Source organism: Cryptomeria japonica, chromosome 4 (assembly GCF_030272615.1).
Source record: "Cryptomeria japonica chromosome 4, Sugi_1.0, whole genome shotgun sequence".
Taxonomy (NCBI): domain Eukaryota; kingdom Viridiplantae; phylum Streptophyta; class Pinopsida; order Cupressales; family Cupressaceae; genus Cryptomeria; species Cryptomeria japonica.
Genome location: NC_081408.1, coordinates 166,211,332 through 166,217,331, shown reverse-complemented (window position 1 = coordinate 166,217,331; position 6,000 = coordinate 166,211,332).

Sequence of the window (6,000 nt, the reverse complement as noted above, 5' to 3'; positions counted from 1 at the left end):
AATCTCCTCTCCTGCTCACAGGACATATGCATAGCCTACTCCTGTGTCCTCCACCACCTGCCTCCCTGCCCTCAGCGCTGTCTCAGCCTCCATATAGCATTGAATCACCTGATCTCTCTCCCGCTCAATATCCCTTAGCCTCATCCTAAGTCAGTCTCTCTCCCTCTCCAGATCCTGTATCTCATCTGCCTAGCCCTGGCAGATCTCCCTGAGCTCAATTAGCTCATCCTCCTTTGGATCTCCCCCCTCTGCCTCTGCTTGTGGCTCTCCCTCTGCAGGTGCCTGCCCCTGTCCCTGTACCTGTACTGGTGCCTGAACGGGTACCTGTCTCTGTACATGCCTAGGTCCCTATACCTATCTCTGTCCCCGCTCCTGTGCTGCTGGCACCTATCCCCGTACCTGTCCCTGTCTCTATCCTTGTACTCTGGGACCCTATGCTGCTGGTACCTATAGGGGCAATCCACCGTAACCCTTCACCACCTAGGCCTGTCCCTCCTGTCCACCCTCCCTCCGAGGTGCCACTCTCCTCTCCCCAACTACTCCCCTCCGCCTCCGTCGGCCTCTACCCCCATCACCCCCACCATCATCATCATCATCTCCTCCTCCATCTCCCTCTAGTAGCTCTCCTAGATCTGTCAATCGAGGGAATGGATGCTCTGCCCAATATGCTGCATACTCTGCATCCATCCCGACGTTCTCGATCTCTGGCCACATATCCCAGGGTAGGGGCACCATCTTTGCCATCTGTGTCAGCGCCTAATCATATGAAAATAAAGGCCCAAACTGCGCCTGATCCCTAACTATACGGGCATACATACCCGAGCCTCGTGGCATCCTTTGGATCCTGCCATACTGCTTGCATACCCTGTCCACCAGCTGTCTCTCTAAAACATAGGGCGTCCGCCCAATCAGGTACCTGCTCTGGAAGGTGTAGGGAAGCTCCACTGCATCATCCTCCCACTCCTCGCATCCCAAATACGGTCTCTAGATGACTACATCAATGTCATCTATCACTCGCCGCCAATGCTCTAACCCAATCCACAGCTGCGAGGTGATCATGTCATATAAATGAACAAAGTTGCATCCATGACCTGTACCCCTGAAGTGTATCAGTCGGGTAATAGGCAGATGCTCATAGGCCCAAACCTGCAATAGTGTCACTCCACAGCCCAATCCCACTAACCCATGGTATACAAACTGGTGAAGCTCATAATATAAGTGGGCCAGCACACATGGTCCCCAAGCATATCTGGTGTGCTGCGTCACCAGTGTCTCCAGTGCTCCACCCTAGCCCACTGCTAATCCCCGTGTCGCCCTATCCGGACATAGGAACCCACTGATAGCTCCTTCGATCACAACTGGCAATGCTAACCCTGTGGCTGTCATGGTGTCCCATGCCACATGTCCTGCCCTCATCTCTAGGCCAGGATCCTGAAACACCCATCTCAATGCCTCCCTGTCTCCGTCACGATCATATGGAATCAAATCTCCATCAATCAGTATACGCAATATCCTATAGACATCCTCTAGGGTGACTGTCATCTCACCCATCGGCAAATGGAATGTGCACGTCTCTGAGTGCCATCTCTCCGCAAGCGCAGTCAGCAAACCCATGTTTGCCCAAAACTCAGGCACATATAATACATGTCTCAAGCCCATCTCCTCGATGGCAGCTCGCTCCTCAGCTGTCAACTCAGGTCACAACCTCTGAGTCGACGGGAATCTCTCCCATGACTCCAACATAGGCAAATACTCCTGCAGTCAAACAAATCACTTATGTCAGTCATGGTGGCATTCACTGTTCATCATAAAATGCTACTTTTTATCTAAATGCATATGGTTATCTATCCTAGTAACACTCACTATTCATCACAAAGTGTTGCTATTTATCCTAGTGGTACTCCTTGTTCATCACAAAGTACTATGTGCGTGACACTCACTATTCATCACAAAGTGTTACTCACATTTGCATTCCCTGTTCATCACAAAGTGTTTCTCATACTTTGGGTACTCCCTGTTCATCACAAAGTACTCTATCTTGGTGCTCACTGTTCATCACAAAGTGCCTTGATCTATCCTAGTCTTCCCTAGAGGACCTGTTTGAGTGTATTCTCTCAGCAGTTTATCCAATCGACAGCGTATGTTCATCACAAAACTGTCGATTTGACCTAGAAGACAAAACCTTGCATTTTTTGGACATAAACGCGCTTTTAATTCACAAACGCGCCTATAGACTACACAAGTGTGCCTTAACAACACAGACGTGTCTGTATGACATAAACGTGCCTATATTATTCATAAACGTGACTTGGCGACACAAATGCCCTTGCATGACGTAAACGCGCCCACATTTGACATAGACGCGGTTCCAGACATAGACGTGCCTGGCACTGACACAGATGCGCTTGGCGGACATAGATGCGCCTGACACCGATGTAGACGCGGTTACATGGTTTTGGACTTTTTTGTACCCTATTCCTAAGTGCATTTATTGCTCTAACTAGCATGCATTAATGACAAAAGTAAATGCGTCAAAGTACGAGGAGGTTTGGTGGTCCTTACCGGCTCTCCTGCCTCTGCTGGCCTCTGAAATTGGTGAACATGGTCAAATCTATGGACGAAAGCCATCGCTGCTGACTGCTCCTGCTCTTTTCTCGCTCTGCACTTTGATCTTGTGAAGGTGTAGATGACAATGAGGATGTCTTTTGCCCGTGGTCTATCTTATAGCCTACCCTAGCCTTAGCCTTCATTTCCCGAGTCAGTCTTCTTCATCCCGTGACTTTGTCACTTTATTCGGTCAATCCATTCTAGCCTTTCTTTCTTATCGAGAGATTGTCTGCAATCTTTTCAAACATTTTCATCCAATCTCTCGAGGGGGCATATCATTCCCATACTGGGGCAACTTTGTATCAGTCCATCTTATCTTCTTTGAAACAACGCGACAAGCCGCATTGTCTCAAAGAGGGGCAAAATGTAGACACCTAAAATTGTCGTGTCTAATTAAATAAATATTTTATTTATTTAATTATTTAAGCCTAATTCTTCTATTAATTAAATAAATTTTTATTTATTTAATTAATTCATTTATCCTCTTCTAGCCTTATTTCTCATTTAAATAAATACATTTATTTATTTAAATTATCCTTTTCCTAAATTAAATAAATATCTTATTTATTTAATTATCCCACTTCTTCTATTAATTAAATAAATATTTATTTATTTAATTAATTCATTAATCTTTTTCTACACATGACACATGTCATTCATCTCTTAATTCCTACACTACCTACCTCTTTCATTATTTTATTATTTCTTCTACCTACCCTCTAATCCTAGCCGACCTCCTTTTTACACCTCTCAATCTTATCCCTCCATTTCATATTGTGTCTTCTATTTAAGGAGATGCTTCCTTCATTATCAAACCCTAATGACTAATCTTAAGGACTTGGCTACACTACGATCCTACTTGCAACCACATTCCGTTCTTTGTTGAGCTCTTGTGCACATAAAATATGAGAGCAAATATATCAAGCAAGATCAATGGAGATAGGAAGAATGGAGATCAAAACCCTATTGGACATGTGATGGTATAATCTTTGTGATTTTATTTTATTTACATTGTCTTAGGTAATCTTCATATGTTATGGTGGATCTTTGTTGTTGTTAGGCTAGGGTTTTTGTGGTTGAATTCATTTAGCCTTTCAATCTTGTTATTATTGTATCCATTTTCACCATACACAATATGTACATGACTTGTATTTTTGACTACTTGAGGCATTGTAATATAAAAAAATGTGGTTTTGTCTTGTTTTGTGTGATTTTATGTAAATAATGTCATTTTGGACCATTAGAGATCACATGGGATCATTTTGTGAAGTATACCTTGCTAATATGGTAAAAGATGTAAAAATTGCTCATTTGTTGTCAATCACTCAAAGTGTGAAAAATTGTCAAAATTCAACATCATTTTTATCAATGTTAGAGACATATAAGAATGATTCATCTGATCCTACGGGATCATGTTATGGAACTCTAAAAAAACCTCTCTCGGTTTCGATAGACTCGGATCCAGTTACTCGTGGCGACACTTTCTTAGTTGCGACAAAAGTGTCAAATGAGCTCAATGAAAAGTTGCATAATGCCCCATATTTCAATCCATTCATCATGACACCAAACCATCAGCTTGTACATGTTGGGGTGGTTGTGTTTATGCTAGGAATGCCTTCCTTTTTCTCTCCAACTTGCTCGATTATTGCGGGCCACACTGCGGCAATGAAATCACCTAAGTGCTCAAGTTACTCAAAGTTGTCAATATTTAGCATTGCGTTTCTTGGCATCCGTTAATCATAAGAATGATCTGTTTGATCCTATAGGGTTGTGTTATGGCACTCTAAAAAAATCCTCTCTCAGTTTTGGTAGAATTGGATCCAGTTGCTCATGGTGACACTTTCTTAGTTGTGACAAAAAGCATCATATGAGTTCAACGAAAAGTTGCACAATGCCCCATCTTTCAATCCGCTCCTCGCGGAACCAAACTGTTAGCTCATACGTGTCAGGGTGGCTGGGTTTATGCTAGGAATGCCTTCCTTTTTCTCTCCAACTTGCCGGATCATTGCGGGCCACACCCTGGCATTGAAATCGCCTAAGTGCTCAAGTTGCTCAAAGTTGTCAATATTCGGCATCACGTTTCTCGATGCTCGTTAATCATAAGAATGAGTCATCTAATCCTAAAGGGTCATGTTATGGCACTCTAAAAAATCCTCTCTCGATTTCAGTAGCCTCAGATCTAGTTGCTCATGGTGACACTTTCTCAGTTGCGACAAAAAGCGTCAGATGAGTTCAATGAAAAGTTGCACAATGCCCCATCTTTCAATCCGCTTGTCATGGCACTAAACTATTAGCTGGTACACATCAGGGTGGCCGGTTTTACACTAGGAATGCCTTCTTCTTTTTCTCCAACTCGCCTGATCGTTGCGGGCCACACCCTAGTAGCGAAATCGCCTAAGTGCTCAAGTTGCTCAAAGTTCACAATATTTGATATCGTGTTTCTTAGCGCCCGTTAATCATAACAATGAACCATTTGATCCTATGAGGTTGTGTTATGACACTCTAAAAAAGTCTCTCTCGGTTTCAGTAGACTAGGATCAAGTTTCTTGTGGCGACACTTTCTCAGTTGCGACAAAAAGCGTCAGATGAGTTCAATGAAAAGTTGCACAATGCCCCATCTTTCAATCCGCTCATCGTGGCACCAAACTGTAAGCTTGTATGCATTGGGGTGGCTAGGTTTACACTAGGAATGCCTTCTTTTTGCTCTCCAACTCACCCGATCGTTGCGGGCCACACCCTAGCAGTGAAATCGCTTAAGTGCTCAAGTTGCTCAAAGTTGTCAATATTTGGCATCACGTTTCTCAGCACCTGTTAATCATAAATATGAGTCATCTGATCTTGTAGGGTCATGTTATGTCACTCTAAAAAAGCCTCTCCCAGTTTTGGTAGACTCGGATCTAGTTGCTCGTGGTGACACTTTCTTGGTTGCGACAAAAAGCGTTAGATGAGTTCAATAAAAAGTTGCACAATGCTCCATCTTTCAATCCGCTAATCGCAGCACTGAACCGTCAGCTTGTACATGTCAAAGTGGCTGAGTTTATGCTAGGAGTGCCTTCTTTTTTCTCTCTAGCTTTCCCAATCATTGTGGGCCACACCCTAGCAGCGAAATCACTTAAATGCTCAAGTTGCTCAAAGTTGTCAATATTTGACATCACGTTTCTTGGTGCCCATTAATCATAAGAATGAGCTATCTAATCCTGCAGGGCCATGTTATGGCACTCTAAAAAATCCTCTCTCGGTTTCGATAGACTCGGATCCAGTTGCTCGTGGCGACACTTTCTCGGTTGTGAAAAAAAGCATTAGATGAGTTCAATGAAAAGTTGCACAATGCCCCATATTTCAATCCGCTCATCGTGGCACTGAACCGTCAGCTCGTATGCATCAGGATGGCTG